General features: G+C 36.2%; 1 pseudogene; it reads left to right on the forward strand.

Moving 5' to 3' along the window:
* The first annotated feature begins 19,562 nt into the window (after positions 1–19,562).
* Polr3g-ps2 (RNA polymerase III subunit G, pseudogene 2) lies at positions 19,563–20,324 on the forward strand (annotated as a pseudogene).
* The last annotated feature ends 325 nt before the right edge of the window (positions 20,325–20,649 follow it).

Here is a 20,649-nt window from a genome sequence, read left to right on the forward strand (position 1 = left end):
CTTTGCATCAGATTCATATCCAGAAACTCTTTCTTGCAGAAACACTTTGTCCACACTAGTATTATACTCAAAGATCATACGGCTACAATTCTTGACTAGAAAAGATAGAAGGTAAAAGCAACCAAAGAAAAGAATTTTCACCCAACAAAGATAAAATCACCCACTGACAATGAGGGACTCCTCAATTTCCTCAGATACGTAGACCCTGGACAAATATATATATATATATATATATATATATATATATATATATATATATATATATATATATATATATATATAAATATGCAACTATGACATTGTGCTTCCAACAGAACACAATAAGCATGTGAGGTTAATTCATCCTACATGTAATATGGATAAAGCACAAGGAAACTCCTTCAGTACAATAATTACAAGTATGTAGAAAAACTTCAGAGAAGATATTAATTAATTCCTTAATGAGTAATGAAACAATGAAACATTCAGTTAAATGGAATAGTGGAAACCATTGAACATATGATAGTAGAAATAAATTAACTAATGAAATCTAAATCTGAAATGGCTAAATTTAGGGAGTCAAATAAAACCCACATAGTTAAACCTCATCTATAGATTATGATACATGGAAGATACAAATTGAAATTTTGAAGAAAAGTTTAAAGTAATTGAAATTTACCTGAAAGAATCATTTAAATATAAAGCAAATTCAAGACCAAAATAGCCAGGAAATTTGTGATACCATGAAATATATATATATATATATATATATATATATATATATATATATATATATATATATATATAGACAGAGACAGAGAGAGAGAGGGAGAGAGAGAGAGGCAGACAGAGAGAGAGAGAGAGACAGAGAGACAGAGAGACAGAGAGACAGAGAGACAGAGAGACAGAGACAGAGAGGGTAAATGAAGGTACAAAGAAGAGTTTTAACAAAATAACAGATAAAATATTCTATTCACCTAACTGGATGCCAATCAAATTACCAAAATCATATAAAACACCAAATTGACTGAAAAAGGAAATTTACATAGAAAAAAGCAATCAAACACTAATCAGACAGACAGATAGATAATGATGTATTGCATTTCCATACATCAAAATAAAAGATTATTGTTTTTCTTTGACAATTAAGTTGGCCAAACACACACTTCACATTTTAAAATATTAGCTAAAGCATTTCAGGCTTAAATAGGTGAACTCATAGACATCTGTTTCAGGCATGAACTTTGAGGTGACAACTATAGCGTGGAGAAAAAAGAATACCAATACAACCTCAGAAACCAGTGGAAATTCTCTAATCTCACTGTGTTTCCCTTCACTTTCTACAAGTAGAACTCCTTGGTATTTAGCAGCCTTGACTTATTTGATATGGATTACTTTGGTTTTTGCTTATTTTTCTTTTGATTTCAAGGGTAACTTTGATTAATAGGGTGATACACAGAATTACTGTCTATCAGGCCTTGACAAACATTGGAATTTCCTGACTTAAGGATGCCTGTTGCGAGGTCAGCAGTTACTCATATGGGCTGGCCTTACGCCTTGGATATTTTTAATTACATTTTAAATATTCTATGGTGTTACTATAGTTAATTGTAATGTCATTTGGAAAGATTATTTGTCTATTATCTTCAATAAGGGTTCTAATTGAATGCCCTAGTTAGGTTCATAGATTTATTGTGATTTAGGAATTTTGCTTCCTCAACCTTTGGGTGACTCTTGATTAATAGTCTCAGTCTCCTGTTCAGGTCTCAGAACTGTATAGTGTTTATAGTGCTTTGAATTCAATATAATTTGATTAAATTCACATTTTCTGCAATGTATCTTATAAATATACAAACTTCTCTCTAATAAAAAAAACCAGTGAAACTGCTAGCTTTATCTTTACTAATGATCTACCTAATAATCATAATGGTAGTTCTCTAATAATTAAAGCCCAAGAAACAGCATAGAAACCATAAAGGACACTTGAATCCAGGCCAACAAGAAACAACTAGATTAGTCATAGATACATGTGAAAGAACTAAGAAATAAGAATCCATTAAAACTACAGTCATGTTTGTACATTTCCTTCCTTGGTTTTGTTTCAATGTACTATTTTTCAGGTAAGTCTTCCATTCCTGATGACCTCTTGTGACTCTGTGAATCCATTTTCGAATCACCAACACAAAGTCTCGTAGTAACCAAAGCTATCTCTCTATATCCATGTGTAATGTTTTACTGAAAGATCTTTAGTAGATGGAAATTTTAATCATATGGAAGATTAGACAATTGATTAAAAAGTCATATTATCACAAAAATGCTGGCTACCAAATAATAAATCTAAAGTTACCTCACAAACAAATATCATTTTTATTTTTAAAGGATTTGTATAGAGCTTGTAGGGACTTGAGACCCCCTATGAACAACAATGCCAACCAACCAGAGCTTCCAGGGACTTAGCCACTACCCAAAGACGATAAATGGACTGACCCTGGGCTCCAACTGCATAGGTAGCAATGAATAGCCTAGTAAGAGCAACAGTGGAAGGGGAAGCCCTTGCTCCTGCCAAGACTGACCCCCAGAGAACGTGATTGTTGGGGGCAGGGTGGTAATGGGGGGAGGATGGTGAGGGGAACACCCATATAGAAGGGGATGGAGAGGGGTTAGGGGGATGTTGGCCTGGAAACCGAGAAAAGGAATAACAATTGAAATGTAAATAAGAAATACCCAATTTAATAAAAATGGAGAAAAAAAAAGATTTGTAGATGTGGACCAATGAATATCTGGGAGAAAATAAAAAGACACAAATTTCATTTGTAAGGTGAGAAGCAATAGTCATAGGGTAAGAGTAAGCACGGAAACCATTTATACATAGGAGTGTTTATTATCAATAGATCCTTAGAACATTACAGACTTGATAACTTTGACAGCACCAATTATAAAATTCAAAACTTTAGAAGAGGTGAGAACAAGTTTGCACAACATAATTATAGTTCATGCAGAAATGAAGTATAGCCTAATTTTATGTTTTATTTTGAAAACAGAGAAATTATTGTAGTAGTACAACCCTTCAGTTCCAGAATTCTGAAGGCTGAGGAAATAGAGTCAGGGATCAGCAAGGACTACATAGAAAAACGTGACTACACATGAAGAGATAGAATGAAAGATAGAATAAAAAAAAACATAAAAAGAAGAAAGGAAAGAGGGAAGAACTGCTACTTAAAAAGCAATATAAAGAACACCATCTGGGACCCCAGTGCACATGGACTCTGGGAAAAAGCTGTGCAGACCGTCCTAGTTGCTGCCCTCAAGGAGAGCTCCAAAGCAGACCCCCACAAGCAACTTGAACTGTGGAAGAACAGGTAAGACCAACTTTTCTGCTCCAAGCGACCTGCATGATGGATTCATGACACACAGGGGAAAAATACGTCTCGGACCGGACATTTCCAGTTTTTAGCTGGAGCCCCAATCTCGCTGATCCCGGCCCACAAACCCCTTGGGAGAGAGAGCTCACCCACTGCCCGGACAGGTGGGCACGCCTGAGACTACAGAGCGGGAGAGACCACCAATAATGCTCACCCTTGCCCATATCCCTGGCCCAAGAGGAAACTGTATATGGCTTCTGGGAAACGGAAGATAGGGGCACTTGAACAGCAGATCCTCTGCAGTCCAGAAACTGCCTGGAACTGAAGGGAACTGGTCAACAATTCTCTGTACCCAAAAGCCGATGGAGGGAGAGCTAAACCTTCAGAGTAGCAGACACAACTGGGAAGCCAGAAGAGACTACACTCTGACCACATTTCTAGATTTAAAATCACATTTTATCATGATGCTGGAGGACTTCAAGAAAGACATAAGGAACTCCCTTAGAGAAACACAGGAAAACATAAATAAACAAGTAGAAGCCTATAGAGAGCAATCACAAAAATCCCTGAAAGAATTCCAGGAAAATACAAACAGGTAAAGGAATTAAAAATGGAAATAAAACAATAAAGAAAGGACACAGGGAAACAACCTTGGATATAGAAAACCAAAGGAAGAGACAAGGAGCTGTAGATACAAGCATGACAAACAGAATACAAGAGATAGAAGAGAGAATCTCAGGAGCAGAAGATTCCATAGAAATCATTGACTCAACTGTCAAAGATAATGTAAAGCGGAAAAAGCTACTGGTCCAAAACATACAGGAAATCCAGGACTCAATGAGAAGATCAAACCTCAGGATAATAGGGATAGAAGAGAGTGAAGAAGCCCAGCTTAAAGGACCAGAAAATATCTTCAACAAAATCATAAAAGAAAAAGTCCCTAACCTAAAGAAGAGATGCCCATGAACATACAAGAAGCCTACTGAACTCCAAATAGATTAGACCAGAAAAGAAAATCCTCCTGTCACATAATAGTCAAAACACCAAATGCACAAAATAAAGAGGGAACATTAAAAAGAGTAAAGGAAAATGGTCAGGTTACATATAAAGGCAGACCTATCAGAATCACACCAGACTTCTCACCATAGAATATGAAAGCCAGAAGATCCTGGACAGATGTCATACAGACCCTAAGAGAACCCAAATGCCAGCCCAGCCTACTGTACTCTACAAAACTCTCAATTAAGATAGGTGGAAAAATCAAGACATTCCATGAAAAAAATCAAAATTACACAATATCTTTCTACAAATCCAGTGCTATAAAGAATAATAAATGGTAAAGCCCAACATTAGGAGGCAATCTACACCCTAGAAAAAGCAAGAAACTAATCGTCTTGGCAACAAAACAAAGAGAAGAAAAGCACACAAACATAACCTCACATCAAATATGAATGTAACAGGAAGCAGTGACCACTATTCATTAATATCTCTCAACATCAATGGTCTGCTCTCTCCAATAAAAAGACATAGATTAACAAACTGGATACGCATTCTGCTGCCTAGAGAAAACACAACTTAGACAAAAAGAGAGACACTACCTCAGAGTGAAAGGCTGGAAATCAACTTTCCAAGCAAACGATCTTAAGAAACAAGCTGGAGTAGCCATTCTAATATCGAAAAAAATCAATTTTCAACTAAAAGTCAACAAAAAAGATAAGAAAGGACACTTCATATTCATCAAAGGAAAAATCCATCAAGATGAACTCCAATCCTGAATATCTATACTTCAAATACAATGGCTTCTACATACATAAAAGAAACCTTAGTAAAGCTCAAAGCACACATTGCACCTCACACAATAATAGTCGGAGATTTCAACACCCCACTCTCATAAATGGACAGATCATGGAAACAGAAATTAAACAGAGACATAGACAGACTAAGAGAAATCATGAACCAAATGGACTTTTCAGATATTTATAGAACATTCTATCCAAAAAAAAAAAAAGAGATATACCTTCTTCTTTTCACCATCTCATGGTACTTTCTCCAAAATTGACCATATAATTCTTCATAAAACAGGCCTCAACAGATACAGAAAGAAATAAATAATCCCATGCGTCCTATCAGACCACCACCGGCTAAAGCAGGTCTTCAATAAAAATAAGGGAAGAATGCCCACATTTACATGGAAGTTGAAAAATGCTCTACTCAATGATAACCTGGTCAAGGAAGGAATAAAGAAATAAATTAAAGACTTCTAATAATTTAATGAAAATGAAGGTACAAAATACTCAAACTTATGGGACACAATGAAAGCTCTGCTAAGAAGAAAAGTCATAGCTCTGAGTGCCTGCAAAAACAAAAACAAAAAACAAAAAAAAAAAACAAAAAACAGGAGAGAGCATATATCAGCAGCTTGACAGCATACCTCAAAGCTCTATAAAAAAAGCAACAAATACACCCAGGAGGAGTAGAAGGCAAGAAATAATCAAACTCAGTACAGAAATCAACCAAGTAGAAACAAAAAGGACCATACAAAGAATCAACAGAACCAAAACTTGTTTCTTTGAGAAAATCTAAGATAGATAAACCCTTAGCCAGACTAATGAGAGGACACAGAGAGTGTGTCCAAATTAACAAAGTCAGAAATGAAAAGGGAGACAAATCTAGAGAATCAGAGGAAATTCAAAAAATCATCAGATCTTACTAAAAAAAGAAAAGAAAACTTGAAAATCTGCAGGAAATGGACAATTTCCTAGACAGATACCAGGTACTGAATTTAAATCAGGAACAGATAAATCATTTAAACCACCCCATAATGCCTAAAGAAATAGAAGCAGTCATTAAAGGTCTCCCAACCAAAAAAAGCCGAGGTCCAGACAGGTTCAGTGCAGAATTCTATCAGACCTTCATAGAAGACTTCATACCAATACTATCCAAACTATTCAACAAAATTCAAACAGATGGAGCCCTACCGAATTCCTTCTATGAAGCCACAATTACTCTTATACCTAAACTACAGAAAGATCCAAAAAAGAAAGAGAATTCCAGACCAATTTTCCTGATGAATATCGACTCAAAGATACTCAATAAAATTCTTGCAAACCAAATCCAAGAGCACATTAAAAAATTCATCCATCATGATCAAGTAAGCTTCCTTCCAGGGATGCATGGGTGGTTTAATATATGAAAAACCATCAACGTAATCCACTATATAAACAAACTGAAAGATAAAAACCACACGATCATTTCATTAGATGCTGAGAAAGCATTTAACAAAAATCAAAACCCCTTCATGATAAAAGTCCTGGAAAGTACAGGAATTCAAGACCCATACCTAATCATAGTAAAAGCCATATACAGCAAACCAGTAGCTAACATTAAACTAAATGGAGAGAAACTTGAAGCAATCCCACTAAAATCAATAACTAGACAAGACTGCCCACTCTCTCCCTACTTATTCAATATAGTTCTCGAAGTTCTAGCCAGAGCAATCAGACAACAAAAGGAGATCAAAGGGATACATATCAGAAAGGAAGATGTCAAAATATCACTATTTCCAGATGATATGATAGTATATTTAAGTGATCCTAAAAGTTCCACCGGAGAACTACTAAACCTGATAAACACATTCAGGAACATGACTGGATATAAAATTAACTCAAATAAATCAGTATCCTTCCTCTACAGAAAAGAGGAAGAAGCCGAAAAAGAAATTAGGGAAATAACACCATTCATAATAATCCCAAATAATATACAATACCTCGGTGTGACTTTAACTAAACAAGTGAAAGATCTCTATGATAATAACTTCAAGCCTCTGAAGAAAGAAATCGAAGATCTCAGAAGATGGAAAGAACTCCCATGCTCCTGGATTGGCAGGATTAATATAGTAAAAATGGCCATTTAACCAAAAGCAATGTACAGATCCAATGCAATCCCCATCAAAATCCCAACCCAGTTCTTCATAGAGTTAGAACAATTTGCAAATTCATCTGGAATAACAAAAGAACAAGGGTACCTAAAACTATCCTCAACAATAAAAAGACTTACTGGGGAATCACTATCCCTGAATTCAAGCAGTATTAGAGAGGAATAGGGATAAAAACTACATGGTATTGGTACAGAGACAGGCAGATAGACCAGTGGAATAGTATTGAGGACCCAGAAATGAACTTACACACCTATGGCCACTTGATTTTTGACAAAGGTGTAGAAACCATCGAATGGAAAAAAAGATAGCATTTTCAGCAAATGGTGCTGGTTCACCTGGAGATCAGCATGTAGAAGAATGAATAGCGATCCATTCTTTACACCCGGTCCAAAGCTTAAGTGCAAGGGATCAAGGACCTCCACACCTAATCAGATACACTCAAACTAATAGACAAAAAAGTGGTAAAGAATCTCGAAAACATTGGCACTGGAGAAAATTTCCTGAACAAAACACCAATGGCTTATGCTCTAAGATCAAGAATCGACAAATGGGATCTCATAAAACTTCAAATCTTCTGGAAGGCAAAGGACACTGTTGTTAGGAGAAAACAGCTACCAATGGATTGGGAAAAGATCTTTACCAATCCTATAACTGATAGAGGACTTATATCCAAAATATATAATGAACTCATGAGGTTAGACTGCAGGGAGACAAATAACCCTATTAAAAATGGAGTTCAGAGCTAAACAAAGAATTCACAGCTGAGGATTGCCGAATGGCTGAGAAAAACCTAAAGAAATGTTCAACATCTTTAGTCATAAGGGAAATGCAAATCAAAACAACCCTGAGATTCCACCTCACACTAGTCAGAATGACTAAGATCAAAAACTCAGGTGACAGCAGATGCTGGCGAAGATGTGGAGAAAGAGGACCATTCCTCCTTTGTTGGTGATATTGAAGAATGGTACAATAATTCTCGAACTCAGTCTGGAAGTTCCTCAGAAAATTGGACATTCAACTACCTGAGGACCCAGCTTTACCTCTCTTGTGCATATACCCAAAATATGTCCCAACATATAACAAGACACATGCTACACTATGTTCATAGCAGCCTTATTTATAATAGCCAGAAGCTGGTAAGAACCCAGATGCCCTTCAGCAGAGGAATGGATACAGAAAATTTAGTACAACTATCCAATGAAATATTACTCAGCTAACATAAACAATGACTTTATGAAATTCAAAGGAAAATGGATGGAACTGGAAAATATCATCCTGAGTGAGGTAACAAAATTACAGGAAAACACACATGGTATGCACTCATTGATAAGTGGAAATTAGCCCAAATGCTTGAATTGCCCTAGATGCACAGAACAAATGAAACTCAAGAGGGATGACCAAAGTGCGAATGCTTCACTCCTTCTTTAAAAGGGGAACAAGAATACCCTTGGGAGGGAATAGGGAGGCAAAGTTTAGAATAGAGGCAGAAGGAATACCCATTCAGAGCCTGCCCCACATGTGGCCCAGACATATACAGCCACCAAACTCGATAAGATGGATGAAGCCAAGAAGTGCAGGCTGACAGGAACTGAATGTAGATCTCTCCTGAGAGTCACAGCCAGAATACACAAATATGTAGGCGAATGCCAGCAGCAAACCACTGAAATGAGAACGGGACCCCTGTTGAAGGAATTAGACAAAGGACCGAAAGAGCTTGATATGGCTTGAGACCCATATGAACAACAATGCCAACCAACCAGATCTTCCAGGGACTAAGCCACTACCCAAAGACTATACATGGACTGACCCTGGACTCCAATCTCATAGGTAACAATGAATAGCCTAGTAAGAGTACCAGTGGAAGGGGAAGCCCTTGGTCCTGCCAAGACTGATCCCCCAGTGAACATGATTGTTAGGGGGAGGGCGGTAATGGGGGAGGATTGGTTGGGGAACACCCAAATAGAAGGGGAGGTTGTGGGGTTAGGGGGATGTTGGCCTGGAAACCAGGAAAACGAATAACAATTGAAATGTAAATAAGAAATACTCAATTTAATAAAGATGGAGAAACGAAAGAAATCATACTGTTGTTATCATTATAATATAATTATTGTTATTATTATTATTATTACTATTATTATAATACAGGGTCTTAGATCACTCAGGCAAGCCTTCTAACTGCCTATATGACTAAGGCTTACCATAAAATCTTGATCCTCTGAATGCTGGAATTACAGGTATTACCCTCCACATATTGATAGATATATATGGTTCTGGCAAGTTGTTTTTGGAAGAACTACTATCGTGATGAAATCAATACATGTTTTGAGATAATCCTTATAATTCTCATTACTAAATACACATTAAATATAAAAACAGGACTCAAGAACACCAATTTTGTTACAATTGCACAAAAATATATTCTATTAACTTTACCAGATAAATTTTAGCCAAATGTTATTGAAACTATTTCCAATTAATATTATAGTTGTTAATCATCTTGTATTACTTCTTTGAGGAAATTCTTTTACACATTTTATAGTAGTCATCTGCATTATACACATTCTAATTTTTAAAAAATTATTTATTTATTTCCAGTTTTTAATTTTAATTTTTTTCCATTTTTATTAAATGGGTATTTCTTTTTTCTGTTTGTTTTGTTTTCCATGGAGTATTTACTTAATAAACAACTGTAAAACATTCATAGAAAAAGTCAAGTTAATCAAAAAAGAAATATATACATAAATTTTACAATATACTCCATTCAGGAAAGGGCAAAAATATTTCTGTATTTAATAAGCCAAAGAAATCAGTTTAATATTATATCCTACAAGCAAGCCATTTCAGAGATTTCTTTAGGAGCCAGTAGGGACTGTTTTAACATCAAGAACAATATATTTATATACAACTCCCTTTGTTGATGAAAAATACATACAACTAAAAATATACATAAACTGGGAGTATATAAAACGTGGTACTTAATTAACTCCAGAAAGAGAAAGTCACTCTTCTACTTCATTCCTTGGTCTTGACTGTTTATAAGCCATCATTTCCCAAACAATAGCCACCCATTTAACCCCAAATTATAACAGTATTTAAGAAATGTAAACTATTCACACAGGAAATATATTGATTAAATTGGATATTTCTTATTTACATTTCAAATGTTATTCCCTTTCCCGGTTTCCTATTCATCAACCCCCTAATCCCTTCCCCTCCCCTTCAATGTGGTGTTCCCCTCTCCATCTGACCCCCATTGCTGTCCGCCAAAAATCCCCTACATTGGGGGTCCAACCTTGGCAGGACCAAGGGCTTCCACCCTACAAGGCTATTCACTGCTACATATGGAGTTGGAGCCCAGGGTCAGGCCATGTATAGTCTTTGAGTAGTGGTTTATTCCCTGGAAGCTATGGTTGTTCTTATTGGGTCACAAGCCCCTTCAGTTCTTTCATTCCTTTCTCTAATTCCTCCAACAGGGTCCCGTTCTCGTTCTCAGTTCACTGGTTTGCTGCTAGCATTCGCCTCTGTATTTGACATGTTCTGGCTGTGTCTTTCAGGAGAGATCCATATCCGGTTTCTCTCAACAAGCACTTCTTAGCTACATTCATCTTATCTATTTTTTGTGGATATATATATATATATATATATATATATATATATATATATATATATATATTCACATGGGGGGGCAGCCTCTGAATGGCCGTTCATTCAGTATCTGCACTAAACACTGCCTTCCTATCCTACTATGGATATTTTTGTTCCCCTTTTAAAGAAGGAGTGAAGCATCCTCATTCTGGTCATCCTTCTTGAGTTTCATGTGGTCGGTGCATTACATCTTGGGTAATTCAAGCATTTGGGCTAATATCCACTTATCAATGAGTGCATACCATGTGTGTTTTCCTGTGATTGGGTTACCGCACTCAGGATGATATTTTCTCGTTCCATTCATTTGCCTATGAATTTCATGAAGTCATTGTTTTGCATAGCTGAGGAGTATTCAATTGTGTAGATGTACCACATTTTCTGTATCCATTCCACTGGGCACCTGGGTACTTTCCAGCTTCTGGCTATTATAAATAAGGCTGCTATGAACATAGTGGAGTATTTGTCTTTGTTGTACATTGGAGCACCTTTTGGACATATGCCCAGGAGTGGTATAGCTGTATCCTCAGTTAGTGCAATGTCCAATTTTCTGAGGAACTTTCAGAATGATATCCAGAGAAGTCGTACCAGTTTGCAATCCCACCAACAATGAAGGAGTGTTGCTCTTTCTCCAGATTCTTGCCAGCATGTGTTGTCACCTGAGTTTTTTGATCTTAGCCATTCTGACTGGTTTGAGGTGAAATCTCAGGGTTGTTTTGATTTGCATTTTGCTGATGACTAAGGATGTTGAACATTTCTTAGGTGCTTCTCAGCCATTCAATATTACTCAGGTGTGAATTCTTTGTTTAGGTCTGTACCCCATTTTTAATCGGTTTATATAGCTCTCTGGGGAATTACTTTGTGAGTTCTTTGTATATTTTGGATATTAGCCATCTATCAGATGTAGGATTGGTAAAGATCTTTTCCCAGTCTGTTTGTTGTCATTTTGTCCTAATGACAGTGTCCTTTGCTTTACAGAAGCTTTGCAGTTCTATGAGACCCCATTTGTCAATTCTTTAACGTACAGCATAAGACACAGGTGTTCTGTTTAGGAAAATTTCCCCAGTGCCCATGTTTTCAAGATTCTTCCTCACTTTTTCTTCTATTACTTAGAGTATATCTAGTTTGTTGTGGAGATTCTCTATGCACTTGGAATTAAGATTTCTACAGGGCAATAAGAATGGAATGATTTGCATTCTTCTACATGCTGACCTCCAGTTGAACCAGCGTCATTTGTTGAAAAAGTTATCTTTTCTTACATTGGATGGTTTTGGCTCCTTTGTCAAAAATCAAGTGACCATAGGTGTGTGGGTTCATTTCTGGGTCTTCAATTCTATTCCCCTGGTATATCTTCCTGTCTCTGTAACAATACCAAAGAGTTTTTATCACTATTGCTCTGTAATTCTGCTTGAGGTCAGCAATGGTGATTCCTCCCCAGAAGCCATTATATTGTTGAGGATAGTTTTAGCTAGCCTGGATTTTTTGTTATTCCAAATGAGTTTGCAAATTGTTCTTTCTAATTCTAGGAAGAATTGAATTGGGATTTTGATGAATATTCTATTCCATATGTAGATTGCTTTTGGTAAAATGGCCAGTTTTACTATATTAGTCCTGACAATCCATGACCATGGGAGATCTTTCCAACATCTGAGATCTTCTTCAATTTCTTTCTTCAAAGACTTGAAGTTCTTATCATATACATTGGTTGGTTAAAGTCACACCATGGTATTCTATATTATTTGGGACTGTTATGAAGGGTATCATTTGCCTAATTTCTTTCTTGGCCTGTTTGTCTTTTGTGTAGAGGAAGACTGCTGATTTGTTTGAGTTAATTTTATACCCACCCACTTTACTGAAGGTGTTTATCAGACTTAATATTTCTCTGGTGGAACTTTTTGTGTCTCTTAAGTATACAATCATATCATCTGCAAATAGTGATGTTTTTACTTCTTCCTTTCCAATTTATATCCCTTTGACCTCCTTTTGTTGTCTAATTGCTCTGGCTAGGACTTTGAGAATTTTATTGAATAAGTAGGGATAGAATTGGCAGCCCTGTCTAGTTCCTGATTTTAGTGGAATTGCTTCCAGTTTCTCTCCATTTAGTTTAATGCTAGCTGCTGGTTTGCTGTATGTGGCTTTTACTATGTTTAAGTATGGGCCTTGAATTCCTGCTCTTTCCAGGACTTTAATCATGAAGCGGTATTGAATTTTGTCAAATGCTTTTTCAGCATCTAATGAAATGACCATGTGCTTTTCATCTTTCAGTTTGTTTGTATAGTGGATTATGTTGATGGTTTTTCCATATATTGAACATCCCTGCATCCTTGGGATGAAGCCTACTAGATCATGATGGATGATCATTTGGATGTGTTCTTGGATTCCATTTGCAAGAGTTTTTTTGAGTATATTTATGTTGATGTTCATAAGGGAAATTGTTCTGAAGTTCTCTTTTTTTTTTTTTTTTGGTTCTTTTTTTCGGAGCTGGGGACCGAACCCAGGGCCTTGCGCTTCCTAGGCAAGCGCTCTACCACTGAGCTAAATCCCCAACCCCACGAAGTTCTCTTTCATTGTTGGGTCTTTGTGTGGTTTAGGTATAAGAGTAATTATGACTTCATAGAAAGAATTTGGAAGTGCTGTGTCTATTTTGTGGAATATTTTGGACAGTTTTGTTTTGAGGTCTTCTATGAAGGTCTGATAGAATTCTGCACTAAACCCATCTGGTCCTGGGCTCATTTTGGTTGGGAGAATTTTAATGACTTATTTCTTTATGAGCTTTGGCATTCTTTAGATAGATTCTTTGTTCCTGACTTAATTTTGGTACCTGGTATTTTTCTAGAAAGCTGTCCATTTCACCAGATTTTCCAGTTTTGTTAAATACAGGCTTTTGTAGTAGGATTTGATGGTTTTTTTAAATTTCCTCAGAATCTGTTGTTATGTAGCCCTTTTCATTTCTGATTTTGTTAATTTGTGTACACTCTCTGTGACCTCTGATTAGTCTGGCTAAGGGTTTATCTAACTTGTTGTGTTTTTTTATTTGTTTGTTTTGTTTTGTTTTTGTTTTTTTCTGAAAGAACCAACTCCTAGTTTTTTTTTTTTTGTTTTTGTTTTTTTTTGATTCTTTGTATAGTTCTTTTTGTTTCTACTCAGGGTTGATTTCAGCCCTGAGTTTAATTATTTCCTGCCTTCTACTCCTCTTCAGTTTATTTAATTCTTTTTGTCTAGAGCTTTTAAGTGTGCTGTCAATCTGCTTACATATGCTCTCTCCTTTTTCTTTTTGCAGGTACTCAGAGCTATTCTAGTTCCTCCAAGCCCAGCTTGCATTATATCCATAAGTTTGGGTGTGTTGTATCTCCCAAGCAATAAGTAAATCATGCTTTTTACTAAAAACCTAGCAGCATCTCATTTAGTGATATCATGCATCTCGAAGGTGAATATACAACCACCATTTTCCTGAAAGAGCATAAATCCTTAGTACATTCACACTGTCTATTCATATTCTTATATATAAGTACAATATATATATATATATATATATATTCTCAAGGAAAATGTCTCTCAGAAACAGATGACAATCAGAATAGAAAACTCCAACTCAACAATGTACAGTTTTGAGGCTAAGTCCAAACTGCCAACTGCCAGAGTAACAATGGCATAATCCTTGATGATATAACTATTGTACCTTAAGCATGCACTTAATTGTGAAAGAAAGAGTGGAAAGAGTATAGGGACAAGAAGATAGAGTTTTCTGCAGATGACATACATACACACACACAAAAATGTGTATGTGCGTGTGTGAGCCTTGTCAGAAACTCTAATAACCTCACAAACGTAATTGCTCAAAAATAAGCTGAAGAAGGAAGAAACCAATAGACAGACTTACTAGTCATGAAGGTCTATTGAGGCTTCAACCATAAACTTATAAGTGCAAGGAAATAAAGAATAGAGATATTTAGTAAAATGTCTTCATATGAGAAGAAACCTGTAGATATCTAATAACAAATAATTGGCACTTAAAATATAAACATAGAAGTAGAAATATACAGAATAAAAATTTGTATTTAAATATGTAAATATTTTTCTATCTCTTTTTCTTTCTCTCCCCATCTCTCTCTCTCTCTTTCTCTCTCTCTCTCTCTCTCTCTCTCTCTCTGTATGTGTGTGTTTGTATGTTAATAAAAAATAAGGGGCTGGGGATTTAGCTCAGTGGTAGAGCGCTTACCTAGGAAGCGCAAGGCCCTGGGTTCGGTCCCCAGCTCCAAAAAAAAAAAAAAAAAAAAAAAAAAAAAATGGAAAGAAGCAACTAGTTTTAAAGATTTAAAGGGAATGTAAAAGAAAGTTTGACTAAAGGAAAGTGAAAAAGGAAATGTAATTATTGTGGTCTTAAAAAGAAAAATGAAATTAAGAAAAAGAAATAATAGCATGATTAATATTAAACTGATAAGAACAGATGCTACATTTTATATGAGCCAAAAGGATGGGAAGCAATATGTTGCTTTACTCTTAGATCAGTGCCTAGACCAAAGGCTTACTCCAGCAGTTGGTAGAAGCAGAGACAGAACAAATAGTCAAAAATTTAGTTGGAGTTAGGCAAATATCCTGGCAATAGAGTGATAAGGACTGTAGGGGCCAAAAGATTCAAGAACTTCACAAGAACAAAGTCCACAGAATTAACTAAGCAGGGCTTATAGGGACTCGCAGACACTGAACCTGCAATCGCAGTTTGCCTGTTTCTAAGTTAGTCCTGCTGCACAGTGCTGTGGCTAATTAAGTTGTGATTTTTGTGGGCCTCATAACAATGAAAGTGGGAGTACCTCTGACTCTTTTGCCTACTCTTCTACTGGGTTGTCTCATTCATCTTTAATATGAGGTTTTATGCATCACCTTATCAGATCTTGTTGTATAGTATCATCTTGATATCTCTCTAAGTGCTTCTCTTTTCTGAAGGAAAGCTTCTGAAGAGCAGTAGATCTGGGGCAGAATGGTAGTAGGGTGGACCATGGAAGAGTGTAAAGTTTTGAGGGTGAAGTTGAGATTTAATCTATGAGAAAATGGAATTTTAATGTGTTAAGATATAATCATGATAAATACTTTTTAATATTTAGTTTTCTTTGATCTATCTAAGATAATTACGAACTTGGTACTTTGATTTACACTTCTTAGACCTATGAATTGTGAACCACAGCATTAGGAACTGCACAATCATAATAGAACTTTGTTATTATTAAAAAAGTCATCTGTTTATATAGGGTACCTTAATCATGACATAGAAACCAAAAAGAAAAAAGAAAGAAAAAAAAGAGAGAGAGAAAGAAAGAAAAGAAAAGAAAGAAAAAAAGAAAGAAAGATTCAAAAGAAATTGATAATATGTATCCTAAGAAAATTGCAGAATTAATTTTCAGTGTGATTTATTCTAGCATTACAAAAGTGGGTTGCAAATGTGTGAGAGGATTCACTTCAGTTCTAACCTTCTAATGATACTGTCTTTAACTACTTCTTCAGATTTCAAGAGCTGCTTTGAGTCCTTCTATATCATAGTTGCACTTGTTAATGTCTGTAAAAGAAAGATCACTACCCTTTGTAACTCATCATAAAGTCTATATCAACATAAATGGTGACTCTTGCAAGACTTGTTATTGGTTCTCATATAAATCTGATTATTGAAAGATATGAGGCAGCAAATATATTAGGATCACATGTTTATTATCTTGAGTTTCCCCCTGCTTCAGCACAGATTATTAAATTATGCACTGTAGCCACTGTTTTAGAAATGTTAGAAAACTAAGCTTTCAATATGTATACTGATAGGTTTACAATTGCTTGAAATTTTTTTCTTTTTTAGATACTGCTAACCCCCAAAATTTACAATTATTTATGCAAGTACAACTTGATTTAAGAAAACATACTGTTCCTTTATAGGCCATTTAAGAACTCAGACTGGACTGCCTGGATCCTTTAGTGAGTGCACTGCCACAGCAGATTTGTATACCAGATAGATTATAGGCCATACCTAGGAACAATTAAGCAAACAATCTCATTCTTTACATCATCAAAATAGTAATAGCTTCATACAAAAATTTGATATTCCTAGAGAATGTACAAGTCAAATCGTAAATACTTGTCCTCAGTGTCTTCAATTTCTTCCTGTACTACATGATGGTGTTGATCCCCTAGGACTTATACCTAATCAATTATGACAATAGACTTTACTCCTTTCTGATTTTAGAAAATATGTACATGTGACTATTGACATCTTTTCAAGCTTTCTGATTGCGCTACTTTAACCGGAGAAGCAAGTAAAAATGTAATCAGTCATTGCCTACATTGTTTTCTAATTGGCTATTGCAGTCAAACATCTGAGATGTTTATTCAACAATTTAATATTACTCTTATTACTAGGATTTCTTAATCTTCAAGGACAAGGTATTGTGAAACAGGTATTGTAAAACTTTAAAACAATAACTTCATAAAATAGCAAGGGGAGATATATCCCTGTATATTATACAAATATTTAGATAATGCTCTTTTTATTTTACAATTTGGATCCCAAGGAACTCTCTAAGTGGATAGGGCACCCTACAACGAAGCATACTTATGCCTAGATGAAATAACAGCATCCACTTAATGGCATATGGCATGATCCTCATCAGATATTAATATGGGGAAAAGGGCATGTTTATGCTTTTTCTTTGCAGGATGCTGCAGGTGTGTGCTACCTTCCAGAGTGACTGGTGAGACAAGCAGATGCTGGGACAAAGAATGATGCTGACCTGTGAGTTTGCTGAGTGCCCTGACAGTGGTGACTAGGAAGCTGTTTTGGATATATGTGCCTGACCTACCTTTGCTTGCCTATATCTCAGATTGGACAAGCAGCCTTGCTCAATCTTTTAAACATTCTGCAATAGAGAAGGTAGGGACTGTGAAAACTACCTTCAAAACATTAATCAAATAAGAGAAGTTCTAACAAGTCGTTTCTTTCCTTTAATGTGACCAACTCAATCATGGACTGGTCTGGAAATCAATCAAATTGGAAATAACATTATTCATTTGGAAGACTGGTTCTAGACATGTTCAGAGACATTTAAAATTTCACAATTGCCTTGTATGAAGTTATATTTACAGTCAATAAAATTAGGACAGGATCTAGGTTTCTAACAAATGTTGTGTACGTGTTATAAAGCTTCTAATATTTTTTTTTCTTTTTTTCGGAGCTGGGGACCGAACCCAGGGCCTTGTGCTTCCTAGGCAAGCGCTCTACCACTGAGCTAAATCCCCAACCCGCTTCTAATCTTTTAATAATTGATCTTGTTAAAATTATTCTTGTTTCTTCTATGATATTCAAAATAAGTTTTGTTGATTGTACATTTTCTAATTGTGTTAATGTGCTGAAATCTGACATGTCTGTTATGATGATCTATCCACCAGCTTTTGTTTTATTGCTTGTGTGTAATACAGGACTCTGGTATTCTGACAAAACCTTGCAAAAATTCGAAGAAGTGAGTCAGGCTTTAAGCAGAAGCAAGAGGGTAGTGGACTTGATGTGCTAGTGTAGCAGATTTAATTACATTAATAGGTAGCACAACTGCTTTCTCAATTGCTTTGACTTGAAGCTAAGACAACTTTTTTTTGTTAATCTTTTAGCAAAAATATTACTAATATTTTGAGTATTCAAGTGGATTCAGGTGTTTGGAATAACAGATTTATGCTCTTCATGATACTGTTCTTAAAATAATTGGAGAGGATGTTCAGAGTTTTAGAGAAAGAAGCCATCTTGAGTGTCATGCTAATTACCAATAGATTTGTGTTACTTCTAAAATTTACAATGATAGTCACTATAATTGGAAAAAGGTTCAAGGACACTTGCAGGGTATTTGACATAATTCTACCTCCTGAATGTTTTAACCTTGATTACCGAGATTATAATTTTAAATAATGCTGCTCCACTAAGCTTTGATGTTGCTGATATTGCTGGTAAAGTTATATTCATGGCCTGAATATCCATCTTAGTCAAACTTGGAGAACAAGGTATATAGCTTCATTATGCTAGCCCTTTTTGTCCTGGGAATGCTTTTATTCCTGCCCATTGTGATAAAGCTTGCTTTTAACAGCATCAATATGTTGGCCGCCAAAGTACATGACTTGAAATTAAAAATAGATTCCCATACAGACTTATTAATCTAACAGGCTAGCAAGCCAAGAATTTACCAACCTAAGACAGAATAGCACTGCTTTGAATAATTCATAATTTATGACAGGAAAGTAAGGCATTCTTGTCAGAATGACCTAAGACAGTCTCAGTCTTGTTTATGAAATAAATAAGGGGGAGATGTAGAGAGACTTTGGGGGCCACTTGCTTCCCTTCTAGACACTTGGTGGGAATCTGACCTTATATCAGGACAAAGGAAATAAGCTGAGAGGAGGAATCTGGTTTTGGGTTTGGTCCCAGGAAATGAACTCTGATTTACATTTGAGTTAATGCAAAGTTTAAAGCAGGCTCAACAGAAGCATGTGTGGCAGTCTTTTGTCTTGGTCCTCCTGACTAACCCTTAGTAAGGTGTTTCCAGGAACATTGCCTGTTCCTTGACTCAGAACTGATCTTAATTATTCTGTATGTAATTAAAGTGGTATAAAAGGAGATTGGAGACATGGGTGAGGTACAGGCTGTTCAGGAGTTGGAATCTGCCACTCCTTGCTGGTGCGACTACCAGCTTTCCTGCCACCATAGCTCAAGTCTCAAGCCTTGCCTTGGACCATACTGCTGCTATAGCTTCTGGTGACTGGCAATATAGGAAGATGCCGTGCTGCCTATACCTTTAATATCATAGCTATTGGATTCATCAGAGGGGAGAAGTTACCTGATGTTGTGATGAACCCACACCACTATTTCCTGACACAAATAACGAGCCAGTGCCCCTGAAAACAGGAGAAGATGACGATTACATGCTGGCCTTGAAACAGGAGTTAAGGGAAACAGTGACAGATTGCCTTAATTTATCGGAACACCCGAAGAAAAACAAGATGATATTAAAGGTATAGCAAGTGATGCGTGAAGGTCTATAAAGAAGAATGGGAACTAGATTGGAGAAGACTTCCAAGAGAGATAATGCCAAGGAAAAAGTGAAAAAGAGCGTATCCAAAATCCAAACCGGCCAAAGCCACAAGCAAGGGTACTTTCTCATGAATTCTGCAGATGTGTTGAAAAAGATTGAGGAACTGATAAGGAGAGGCGAGGGCGAAAGGTCGGATGAAGAAAACGATGGGAAAGAATCGGCGAGGAAGATGCAGAAAAGGAGGAGTATGAGGAATAGGAACAAGAGGAGGAGAATGAATACATTAACTCCTACTTCGACAAGGGGGATGATTTTGTGGTAGACAGCGATGACAACATGGAGGAAGCCACCTACTAGCCATGAAAGTCTCCAGATGTTTTGCCAATAAAACTTTGAGAATTTGTATGGACTTGATTTTGGATAAGGATTAAGTGCATATTTTCTGTTGTTCAGTGTTCTGTCTGACAAATTCATATCCAACTCTTCAGAATGACTTTGTGTTTACACCCGTGTGACCTTACTCCATTACCTCTGCCACATCTCTGATTATGCAATGCAGTAGTGGGGTTCTTTAGCTTTTGTTTGCTCTGGATTTGAGTGTTTCTAACGATATTTAGCATTATTCGGTCTGCGTGTTCAGTTGGAAAAGGTCACTCTGGCTCACCTGCTGACCGGTGGTAGA

This window comes from Rattus norvegicus, chromosome 1 (genome assembly GCF_021556685.1).
Source record: "Rattus norvegicus strain SHRSP/BbbUtx chromosome 1, alternate assembly SHRSP_T2T, whole genome shotgun sequence".
Classification (NCBI taxonomy): domain Eukaryota; kingdom Metazoa; phylum Chordata; class Mammalia; order Rodentia; family Muridae; genus Rattus; species Rattus norvegicus.